Source organism: Rhamphochromis longiceps, linkage group LG23 (assembly GCF_057381845.1).
Source record: "Rhamphochromis longiceps isolate RC_006_pf linkage group LG23, R_longiceps_female_GT1.1, whole genome shotgun sequence".
Taxonomy (NCBI): Eukaryota; Metazoa; Chordata; class Actinopteri; order Cichliformes; family Cichlidae; genus Rhamphochromis; species Rhamphochromis longiceps.
The window spans coordinates 44,724,971-44,737,403 of NC_140578.1; the positions used below are offsets into that span (position 1 = coordinate 44,724,971).

Consider the following 12,433-nt stretch of genomic DNA (forward strand, 5'->3'; position numbering starts at 1 on the left):
AAAGCACCGAAATAAAGCACTGAAATGTGCGCTGCTTTTCGGTCTGGTTACTACCGTTTATGACACCGGTACCCATCCCTAGCTACAAGACTTGATTACTCAATTACATGTAATTGGAGATGAACTACTTTGTTAGCAAATTTTAAAAGTTAATATTTAAAGTTTATACTTAAAAAACGAACTCACCCCTTCTCCTTCTTCGGCATTTTTTCTGCACAAGACTTTTATGTTCAAAATGACATGTTTTCACCTCTAGTTTTTGGAATGTCGACAGAGTCAGACACTCAAAGCTCGCATGTCCAGTAGTGGGCGGTATAGGCTCTCCAACAGATTTTGTTTTTTTCAAGTGGACCATTATGGCTTTGCAATATTGCTCCACTTGATTAAAATTTTAAAATATCTCTATTTATTCAATCATTTTATTGTAAAATTTAAATTTGCAGTTATTATCAAAGGAATACACATAAGTGGTTGATAGGAAATATTAAGACTTAGACAAGAGACGTTCAAAAGATGGGGAAAAACAGAGGGGATGTGGGACGGTGACACAAATCCATTGGATTACCTACTGGAAGAAAAAAACAGAAAAGAAAACAAGCAAAAATATAACACAATACACAACAGCAAGTATCACATCCACAACCTAGATAAGTATAAGTAACAGTAGAGAATAAATATTGGTGTCAGCACGGCCCCTGCCAAGAAACATTACCATCTACATGTATTTAAAATTGAGACGTGGGCACCGGCAACTTAGGAGAGGTTGAATACACAGACCATCCCTTGGACGCCATTCAGCATGCCCAGCACAAGTGATGTTGATGTATAGATTGTGGAATAAAATTGAGGTACAGGTGGTCGGAAGGGGACACAGCAGGAATGTCTCACACCCACCTCAGTGAAACAACTGTACCCCAAAGCCCTGCATGTGTGGCGGTGTGATGGAGTGGGGATGAGGAGGGGAGGGAAGTGAAGGCAAAGTACTCTCTCGTGGGGCCAGGTCCCCCGCTGACCCAAGTAGGCACCCCTGGAAGCCACAAAGGCCCATCCGGACGGGGGCCTACATTAGCACCACCACCAAGCCCCACGGAGCCTTGGGTGGTGGGCGCACATCGTAACCCACCACAGAGGAAAATACATCCACCCAAACATTCAATAATCTCTCTGACTGCATAAGACGAAAGACACCACAGCTGAGTTTATTGTCCACCTCTGTACTAATTTTAAAGTTAACTATTGTCTTTTTTTTGTGGGTTTTAAATGTGGTGAATACTTGACAAACAAAGTAAAAAGAAAAAACCAAAAAGACAATTATAAATTAAAGGGCCTTGGAGATGTCATTCAAACTAACACCATTGCACATCAAAACATAAATGTGAGTAACAGAAAGAATAAAAAAACATTTCAGAATAATTCTAAGGTGGAATTACCCTGTGGAAACAGGAACTTTCCATTTTAGAGCATTTTGAAATCACTAAAAGTTAGGTCAATTATGGACAATTTGAAAGGGCTTTTATTTTTGAAAGCAAAATCAGAATTACTTGATATTGATATGGTATCACTGTGGGGTTGTATACTGTTGATCTAAAGTGGAATTACCCTGTGGAAACAAGAATTTTTCATTTTAGAGCATTTTGAATCGTTAGAAGATTAAGTCAAATATCGGCAATTTCAAAGGGCCATTACTATGAAAAGCAAAATCAGACTGACTTGATATTGATATGGTATCACTGTGAAAAAGACTGCGGTTGGAAAGTGTTGATACAAAGTTCAAATAGTATTTGGAAATACGACTTTTGCTTTTCAGAGCATTATGAAGTCATTGAAAGAGTAGTTCAAAAATGAAGATTCACAGGGCTTTTACTTTGAAATCCAAACTAAGATGGCCTTGATAGTGACAGGGCACAATTAGGGTACAAGGCTGTGTCATATAGATCATTCATTAGAGTTTGTAAAATAAAATAAAAAAGCCTAAATTATATGTTATTATGTTCTTAACATATCTGTTAATTGTTAATTAGATGCATTTTTTTTCTTTTTCTGCCCATTCTGTTGGTTTTTGTTTTTTGCCCTTCTCCCCCGTCCCTCTTCTCAGCTGTTTCTCTTTCCCTCTTTCTTTCTCCCCTTCTTTCCCCCAGTCAAGTCTGTCCCGTATTCAGCAAGTGAAAATAAAATAAACAATAAAAGGTGAATCAAATGGACCATTACGGCAAGGCTGGGATGGTCAATTTGGTAAAGTAAATCCGTTGGGCATCTTTCTTTGCCTTTAGACAATAATTCTGATGGCAAAAGAGCCAAACGGGACAGGCAAAAAAGAAAAAAAAAAAAAGTCCAGTCACACCTCCAACACTTAACACCCACAACTACTACTTGGCTCTATATTAGGAGCCACTGACTCACCTGCCAAACACCACCTTTTACAGCACCTACTGTTTATAATGCTGCTCCTCTCTGTCCTTTCCACAACACCTACCTGCATGGTTTTGCTGAGAATACCAAGCCACAAGGTGACATTCACATGATTTAATTAGGAAAGAAACTAGCATACATTCAAGCGGATCCCAAGAGTGAGTTACTTAAAAGACAGTAAATGCACAACTTCCTCAAAGCACTTCAAATATGTGTGAAATTGAAGCCAAAAAATTCCCAGCTAACTTTCCAGGAAGTCCTCCATGCCCGTGCTTTGAATTGGTTTCTTTTTAGATAGATTGCAAACAGTTTGACATGTTGACGTATGTAAAGTGCAGTAAAAATAGAAAGAAAAGAAAGTAGAAAAAAGAAAGAAAAAAAAACATATCTGTTAATTCACTCGAAGTTGGCTTTTATTTTGAAATCCGGTTTCCACATCCATTCCCGTAATACTTTGAATACACAGGGAACGTAAAACAAACTGGAGGCTGGCTTGACTGCAAGTCTCGAATTGGAGGCTGGCTTGACACCAGTGCTGCACTGACTGTGGGACTTTAATGTGTTAAAAGCAGGTTGAAGACGGCTCAGAAACATTTGAAGATTAAAATTTAGCATTATGGCTGCTGGTGGTTTGTAAAGCCTCTACTCAGCTGTATTTTTGTTACTAATTTATGTTTGTTGTTGTTTAACACAGATTTCAGAAGAGCAAATATGCTTAATAGTTTAACTAGATTTCAATTGTCAGTGTGGGACTGCTGAGTCACCTGAAGAACTCATTTCATTCATTCTCCACATGATGTTCATTTACAGAAATGTTTCACAGGAACTGATTTCTCCCAAAGGGTGAACTAGTGTGATTCCATAGATTACCTCTGTATGAATGTACTTCTTAAATGAAGGCAAGTGTTTGTCCTTTTCTGTTCCTCAGGTACAGTACGTGATATCAAGGGCAGGCGGTCAACACTGGGGGAAGACAAGAAGCAGACGTACTTCCAAGAAGGAGCTGCAGTGAGGTCAGAGGTCAGAATTTAACAGCTCAGGTTTATATTTTAGAGGTTATAAAAAATCAAAATGTATTTATAAAGAAACCTTTAAATAATAGTCATAATTATGCTTATTATAAGAAATATCAAACATTTAAGTGGATTTTCTGTTACACATATTGTGTTAGCCCTGCGATAAACTGGCAGCCTGTCTCTGTCCTGTATCAGCTGGGATAGGCTTCATCCTCCCGCAACCCTGAATTGGATACATTGTATTCCAATTATGTAATCTGATCATTTACAAACTGAAGGTATCTAATCAAAATGTAAGTAATAATTATAAAATGGGAAAGCAGAAATAAGTGTGACATAAATGTAAATGTGTGAGCTGACATAGAGGACAGCTACATGTAGTCTGAAAAACCTCCTGTTAAAGGAGGAACCAGTTAGAAGCTGTTTTCAAAGTAGCTGAGCAGATTTCATCTCAAGTAAGCGATTAAGTGTTTGTTCGTTTGTTCTGCCACTTAAAGAGCATTTAAGGACGTCGTTTGAGTGTCCAGTTGAATTAATTCTACTGGCTCTCATGGTCATTTGTTATTATAGACATATTTTTCATGTTCATCCAGCTATTTAGTAAATTCTATCTATTTAGTAATATCCATCAGCTATAAAATGTAATATAAATATAAAAATATCTAAATATCTCCTGTCCTTTATGTTTTAATGATGTAAGTCTGTTATCGTGTTACATTAGCATTCCTCACATATCAATGAGATGCTGTACAGTACAATCCTACTGACACAGCAGAAGGATAACGACGGCTATTCAACATCGTTACACGACACATTCGAGCTGCATGACACAGACAAAGTGACTAAATCATCTTTTTTGTGGTTTATTGTCTTCAAACCAGCAGACAAAGCTGATGGCAGAAGATGTCAGAGAAGAACTTCAGGCCGTGGACTGAAAAGGTATTTTTTTCTTGTTATCAAAAGACATTTGGAGTGGCAGCTTCTACAAGTGGTTGTGCTGAAGTAAAGCTTACAGTCTAAGAAATAACAGTGTTGATGTTCAGCACAAAGAGAAAAGAGCCACCAAAAAGCTGTCAGCCACAGATGTGCTATAAGAGTTAGAAACTCTACTTATGGAGAAACTTTCTAAGTCTAACAGGGGACAGGTACTCCTGCCCAAATAACATGATATAACCCCACATACAGCCCAGCCATAAAGTGAACCAAGCCATTTAGTTAAAGACAGCATGGGACCAAATGCATGTAACCAGCCTGCATCAACCTGGCATTTCTTCCTCCTGAATTAAATGAATGAATGGATGAAAGTTAAATGACTACAAACCTAAAGCCACTAGTTCCCACACTGGAGCTCCCTGACACTGTGTGTTAACCGTATTTATCTTGAATCAACAGTTGTAACAGGCTAAGATACGTGAGACACTGCATTGAATTTGTTCCTGTCTTAATGATTTCAGCTCAGATGTTCTGCTTTTTCCTTTCAGTAGATCAAAGCAGCTCGTGCTCCTTCTGCTTCCAATTTAGAAGAAGAAGAAGAAGGCGAAGGCTTCAGCGAAGTGGCGTTCATGGTCTCAGTGAACAGTCACGGTCACACACTGCATGTGGTTTTAAAAGCAACATGTCTGTTCACCACAACAATGGAGATGTGTAATATTAGTGCAGCTACGGTTTGTTCTTGAACATCAGTTCTGTTTTCTACTTTGATCACTTAGACCAAAAAAGTGTTGTTTTCAGATTCTTTCTTTTACATCTATAAACCACCTGTTCATTTTTTTTATTACAATTAGTTTCACATGAATGTTAGTGTTTCCTTTATGATCTTTTAATGCTTACACTACACTGTACACGTCTACATTAGAGACATTTCTGTTTCCTGTTTCTGTTGACTTAGAGTTGTGAAATGTTCTTTTATTTGATGCACAATATGAAGTTCATAATTTTCTTACAAATAAAACTCTAATGACAAACATGAACAGCTGTGCTTATTTCTGAGACATGAGTTTCTGAATGTGTTCATATTTAGACAGTGTGCATCTGTATGCTGAAACTGTGATGGTGAACCTGAGGTGATGGTCAACAGAAGGCAAATATACATCAATATAAAACAATATTGAAGTAATGTCTTTACCCTCTGCAGCGTGTGGACGCTGTGCACGCAATCACCTTATTCACTGTAGTAAACATGCACCGCTAGCTCACGTGACTGACTGTCTCCATGGTTACATCGTATATTATTAGCTATGTAAACAGCTTCCAAAGATACCGCCATAGCTCTCTGCAGCTGTAACACTTTCACACTTTGCAAATCATTTCATGTTTTTGATCGTTATGAAGACAGAATGTGTTTTTAAGGTCATGCTAGGCGGTTGCTATGGTGGTTGCTGTGGACTTGGGTGGACCGCGTCCGATTCCTGTTATTAGCTGTCCGCCACAGGAAGGCTGCGTTCCATTTACAAGTAGTGACAGTCTGCCGCAACTCGAACTCAAACCCCACTTTGTTCTTTAATTATAGGCCTTTTATAGCCGTTCATGACACGCACACACACACATAAAGCACTTTGCCTCACCATGAGAATGCAAGTTTACCTAACCTAACCTTAAAGTATCTGATATAGGATAGAAAAATGAAGCAACCAGAGATTTAATGATGAAGACTCTGGGTTCTGTAGTTCACGTTTTACAGTCCTGAATGACTCTTTGCATATGATTTATTGAAGAGGAGATTAGAATGCACTTTACATTTAGACTGTTGCTGTTTCATTTTTTACATTGTTGCCGTGTTATGTCATGAATAAGGTTCACCTGCTGGGGGTTTGATGGATCAGCTGGACAATACAGTCAAAGACAGACTTCATTCATCATATGCAAGAATCCTAGTTGGATTTTTGTTGTCACTCATGTTTTTGAACCAAATATTGAAAACAATTCTGGCAGACTGGATACCTGGTCAGGTGTACATTACCTTGTACTCAAGCATCCCAGGACAGAGCCCTGCCCCACCATGAGCCTGGGTGGATACGTGGTTATTAATATAAAAGGACCAATACTGAATATGAATATTTCATGAAAATTGAATTATAATACAAATTAGTAATAAGGGTTTCTCTGCGCCCTTATCTACTCCATACTCAGCTGCGGGCAGAGAGGGTGACAAGAGAGGATGGCACTGAAGAGAAGATGCTCGGTTTCTGGAGTCTCCTGGTCCTGTCAGTATTAGTAGGATGCATCTGCTGTGTCTTCTCGTGGATGCTCACCTACCTTGACTCGTTCCAGCCTGGTATGGATTTCCCAACACAGTGGCCCACGTCAGAGACGTTTAATATTGATTACATATGTCTGAATTGCTAACCCTAACCCTAGCTCAACAGACCACAATGCCCTGGACTGTCAGTATTATTACATGCTGTGAACATAAGTAGCTTTGATCACAGTTTATATTGTAAAAGAGAAGGAATATTGAAAAAAAAGATCAACATTGTGATATTATTTCTTCCAAACTGACCAGAAACATGCTTGTCAGACTCTCACAGCAAAGGATCAGACTCACTGTGCATGACGGCTCAGGCCAATGATGTCTGTTAGATTGTCAGTTGTTTAGTGCTTCTGTACAGTTAGGGTCACCGTCTCTATTTCAGAATAATTAATATGCGGAAAACACTAAAAGTTGATTGTCTTCCAATATTCTAGCATAATTAAAAAACTTTGACTTTGTAAGTACATATTATTAGTCCTAATGCCAGCATGATTCTTCATAACTCCTGCTTTGAAATACTGAACTTTGAAATTGACCTGATGAAAGATCATTTACAGTGGCACTCTGTCAGGATCATTCTGACTGTAAGATCACTGTATTAATCTGAATCCTTCTGAAATGTGCTGTGAATGAATGCTGATGCAACTCACTGTGGGAAAGCTGTTAATAAAAGGAATCTGTGACACATGCAACACATTCACAGAGGAAGAGGACACAAAGGGAGGACACGCAGAGGCTGTGTTGAAGTCAGAAATCCAAATCTTTATTAAAAAACAGGCGGCGGTAACAAACAGGAAGACAAGCAGTCCATCAAACAGTCTACAGGGTCAAACATACAGAGAATTCAAACAGCAGTAAAAAATAACTGGACACTGAAAAACTTAAAGCAATGTGTGACGCAATAGAAGGAAGCAGCGCAGTATATTCACTGAATTATCATCAATTACAAAAGAGAAAAAGGACGATTTCTAAGGATTATTTTCTTAAATGCAGTTAAGAGTGTGGCAGGTAAAGATGGAAACATACAGAATGTAAACTGTGTGAGTTTGTGAACTTTGTTAGTAACAAATGAGGTAAAAAAAACAACCCCAAAACAGACAAAACACAGAAAGAGGCTCTCAGTATTCATTCATAATTAGAAAGAAACATTCTGGTCGTGGATTTTTACAGTCTTAGTTCCGCTTGCTGTCATCATTATAATCATCATGATCAATGGCGAGGTCCTGAGGTGGGTGGGGCTGTCTCTGGTGATGCCACCATGAAGGAACAGCATCTGGCACGTGTTGGTGAAACATCCCAGTACACTGGTGTAGTTTCCTCTCCAGCTGTTTGACACGTGACACTTGAACATTAAGGGGAAGAAGAAGAAACAGTGTTAGGTCAGGTGACCACATGGTTTCTAAAGTAACTGACAGGAAGTAACCAGGCCGTCAGAAATGGATGGCATGTGTTTAGAAATACTGGAGTTGGGTAACTCTACTTACCAAAAGCAGAAGCACACAGATGAAGGATCAGATGCTGAATGTTGCAGGAACATGCTCGTGTGTGGTGGTCATTCAGTGCTGCTCCGGCAGGTTAGACAGTCCAAGACTGATATGCTGCCCATCTGAGAGTTTGAAAACACACATGCAAAGATTTATTTTGTATTACAGTCAAAGTTGGATGTTCATTTTTGTCCTTTAAAAATGTTTGTGTATTTGAAAGCACTAACATTTAAGGATGACTTGGATCGTCTCCTTTAAAGGGGAGACAAGTGTATCCACTGATCCACGTCACTTTACCTGGATGATGACTCCTCCGCCCTCACTCAGAAACACTCCTAATATAACCAAGCAAATAAATAATATTGAAGATTTACTTACATCATTACAAAAACAGCAAAAACATCTCCCTTTGATTCTATTTCTCCATTCCTGCTGAACATCAGGCAACAAATATCTCAATAAATCACAGTAAAATGTAAAGCACATGTTTTCTCTGCTTTGTCTAACCTCTGCAGAGCCTCTGTCAAGAAAATCATAACTGTAAGCATAAAACCAAAATATACATTTCATAACACGTCACTGGACAAACCTCGGTCAGTTGATTTCCTCTGTGCAGTGCAGACGAACATCAGTCAGCAAGTGACTCTGCTGGTTCTTCTGAGGAAACACCACCGTCTCTCCACACCGTCACCATCTGTGAGCACAAACTGCTGCTCTGCTCTGCCAGCATGTAGGAATCACATATCACACACACAAGGGTGAAGAAACATCAGAGCTCAACTTTGGATACTTTAGATCTTAACAGATCAAAGCAGCTCTTAGTTTCAACAATCAGACAAACAATGATACCAAACTGATTCTGTATGAATACAATATGGTATTTTCAATACAGGTGTCAAATTAATTTATTAAAACTAATACAGATATATGTATATTTTTTTTGATAAATTAGTTTGCTAAATTATAAGAATATATTTTTTATTTTTTTTTCATTTAACAATTGCAACTGAAAGAAATTAAATATTGAACAAAAATATATTGTCACATTCTGAGCATGCTCAGCACGCTGACAGACTTGAAGTTGCTACAGATTTTAAGAATGTCACAGGCTGGGTCTCTGACCCAGCGCTCTGAGTTCATTTTTGTATTTGTCTCATTTTGATATGTGATTAGTTTTGTGTCATTTCCTATCTAGCTTTAGTTTAAGCTGTTATTTATTATTGTTCCCTTGGTTTTCTATGTTTTGGGTTCTTGTATTATTCTTCACGTATTAGGTCTGTTAAGTTGTGTTGTCATGTCTAGTTTTAGTATTTCCCGTTTTATTCTGACAGTGTCATGTGTTCTTTGTTCATTGTATTTAGCTTTCCTCCTCCTGGTCCTGTCATTTAGGTTTATGTCAGTCAGCTGTTTCCCCCATGTGTCTCCACTTCCCCTGATCACCTCATGTATGTATTTAAGCCCTCTGTTTTCTGCATGTCATTGTCGGGTCGTCTGTTTACCTCACCTCAGTCATAGGTCTAGTTTTCGTCTGTTATTTCCACGTTAGTCATAGTCTTAGCCTGTTTATTTCCACCTCAGTCATAGTTATAGGTCTCAGTACCGTTTAGTATTTTGTTTCTTAGTGTCTTGTCAGTTTACTTTGGTTTCCTGGTTTACTTCTGCCGTCATCTAATAAAGGATCACTTTTTCTGTTCAACCTTCAACTCCTCGTCCTCATCTGCTTTTGGGTCCTGTTTCCATTACACACCGGCGCACCCCGCCGTGACAAAGAAGTGATAATTATGGGGAAGAAACTTCTCTTGTTCATCCGTTTAATCAAACATTTGATGCCTCAGCTGTCTCAGTCTATAGCGTTCTGCAACTACAACTAACCTGAAGCTTGGATTTGGCTGCAGGTGCCCCTGTACATCCTTCTCAGATGTGGGTACCAGTTAATCCCACTTCTTCCTGACCTTTGCTTCATCACAAGACCAAAGGTGGCATCCCGTGTCACAGTCTTATCATCATCCAGAAGAAACATTTGAAGAAACATCATGGAGAAGAAACATTTACGCGCCTCCTGGTTTTGTTTTCTGATCCTGCGAAAAGACTGAGGACAAAGCCCAGAGAACACGAGATACACAACATTCAGACTCAACAGCCTCCATAAATGAAGAGCACCAGGTTGGTTCAGTTATAGTAGATATGAGCATACTTCACATTACTGGGTATGAATAATAATGAGGAGGCAAACTTTGAAGATGCAGAGCATGATGTCCCATCATCAGACTGTAAACAAACATCCACCAGGCTTCTTTGTTGCCAAAATTGATGATTCTCCTATCAGGGATCAGTAGCGTGTATTAACGTGTGGTATAAGCAGCAGTCACTGAAATATTACTGTTTCAGATAAGAAATCTAGGACATAAAAGCCAGGGTGGGAGGGATCTCTGCAAACTGACTTACCTCTGCAAGTGTGAAGCTCAACAAAAATCTGACTCTCCAGTCACAGATAGGGGTGGGTATTGATAAGATTTTCACGATTTGATTCCATTTTCGATTCTGTTTAACGATTCGATTCTTTATCTATTCTTTTTAAAAAAGGAGAACACTAAGGTCGATTAGCTTAGAACTTTGTTTTATAGCTTCTCTTTGAACAAGATATAAATTTAGGAGTAACATGGCCTTACAAACACAGCAGTGAGATCTTAAGAGATCCAGCCTACGGCTCTTCAATGGGGTGTCACAGGGTCCCCAGGAAAAGAAATTGTAAATGTAAAATAATAAAATAAATATTCTTCTGTAGCAATAACAAAGTATAACATAAATTAATCTGTAGCAATTACACAAGAATATCCAGTAATGTCCCTGTGTACAAAAGGCCAGCCAGTTCGCAGAACTCATGAACGGAGCCACATCTGCGGAGTAAGATATCAGCATACTGCTGCCGTTTAGCCAATGAGCGGTGAGGCAACCCATTCTCTTCGCCAATCAGAAGACACAATTCTACCTCATCACTACGCACACGTCGACGCAGAGAGTTCGGTCGGAGCTGCAGGTGGGAAGAGTCAGCAGAGTTTACTCACCGTGTGGATTTTCGTTCCTTCTAATGCTGTTAGCGGTGTGCGTCCATGAGACTGTAAGTTTCTGTGTTTTATCGTGTTTGTTCTTTGCTGCGGCCATTATCCTCCCTTGTTTAATCCTTGGCGCATACTTTGTTTACCGATTGTTACTGCCGTTTACTGCGAAGCAGCCTCTGCCGTGCGGTCATTAAGGGACCGTCACTAATTTCTCATGTTAGCTCTGATGTAAAGTGCCTAGTTAGGATTTATGTAAATAGTAAAATTAGCATTTGTTGACACTCCCTTATTTTGGTTGAATGTTCCACTATCCAGTATTGTTTGTATTGTTGTATTACACATTTAATTCACTCTGTTCACATAATTATGGAAGACTTTTATGTTCTTTCCAACAGAAACCACACCATCACTCACCACACGGCATAGAGCGTTTTACAGCCTGTTAAATCCCCTCACTCACATTATGGATGTGTGCTTCGGATTCTTGTTAATAAATGAGTGAACGGCAGATACCTGAGTGGCAGTGGATTTTGTGGATACGCCATCTGTTCTTATCGGACAACCCTGTTGAGATTGTGGATTCATAGAGTCAGCACCTTATCATCTACATCATTCATAGTCAGGAGGTCAAGTCCATCCCTCTTAAAGTGACCTCCTCCATTACACCCTGCCTACAATTAAACACATTCACTTACCGAAAATCAGGGGCATCTGCTGTGGCAAATGGGTGCAAACCTTTTACCACAAACTTAGTCACTGCTTCGTCTATCCTGGCCTGAAAGGACACCGGTAGACTGCAGCAACAACTGCCAGCACCTGAGCCAGCCAGACTCTGTCTGTCTCTCTCATCATGGTCACCTAAATGCACAGTAATAGCAGGTTTTGTAATAAGGCAGATCGCGCTAACATAATATGCACTGTTAGTTGATTATTTACCTGCCGCATTAACGGGAGAGGACGTGCAAACGTTACTGCTGCTGCTGGGTTGAGATTCACGAGATTCATTTAAGGTCATCGCGTCTTTTGTGAGCAAATGCTTTTGCATATTCGTAGTGTTTCCTCCCTTAAATGAAATATCCACTTTGCAAGTATTGCAAGTTCCCCTGTTGTCATCCGTTCTCGTAAAGTATAATCAAACTTTTGAGCGTTTGAGCCGCTTAGGCGCCGTGTTTCCTGCCAGGTAAATGATGCTCCGCAATGTGGTGACGTCATTCG

The 12,433-nt window shown here is 39.4% G+C and overlaps 1 protein-coding gene and 2 long non-coding RNA genes across 11 annotated transcripts in view; 2 read left to right on the forward strand and 1 right to left on the reverse strand.

The window, feature by feature from the left end:
- Positions 1 to 12,433, forward strand: part of LOC146642803 (NACHT, LRR and PYD domains-containing protein 3-like) — a 325,246-nt gene that overhangs the window by 155,288 nt on the left and 157,525 nt on the right. Inside the window, exon 1 of one of the 2 annotated variants that reach the window (XM_085397188.1) lies at positions 11,173 to 11,277. The exons of the other annotated variant lie outside the window; for it this stretch is intronic. The gene's annotated coding sequence lies outside the window, so the exon portion shown is untranslated. Of the gene's footprint in view, positions 1 to 11,172; positions 11,278 to 12,433 lie in introns of those variants that run through there. 2 annotated transcript variants of the gene reach the window in all.
- LOC146642810 (uncharacterized) lies at positions 3,818 to 5,387 on the forward strand. Its single transcript, XR_014909517.1, has 3 exons — positions 3,818 to 3,880; positions 4,307 to 4,364; positions 4,907 to 5,387. It is a non-coding gene; the product is annotated as an uncharacterized LOC146642810 (long non-coding RNA).
- LOC146642811 (uncharacterized) lies at positions 7,425 to 11,616 on the reverse strand. Of its 8 annotated transcripts, none has more exons than XR_014909508.1 (6): positions 10,605 to 11,616; positions 10,354 to 10,478; positions 8,749 to 10,248; positions 8,387 to 8,494; positions 8,160 to 8,281; positions 7,425 to 8,017 (listed from the first exon to the last, which is right to left on the reverse strand). It is a non-coding gene; the product is annotated as an uncharacterized LOC146642811 (long non-coding RNA). The 8 variants fall into 8 exon arrangements; XR_014909513.1 differs by having other exon boundaries at positions 8,749 to 8,874; positions 10,032 to 10,248; positions 10,354 to 11,616; XR_014909510.1 differs by having other exon boundaries at positions 8,749 to 8,879; positions 10,032 to 10,248; positions 10,354 to 11,616.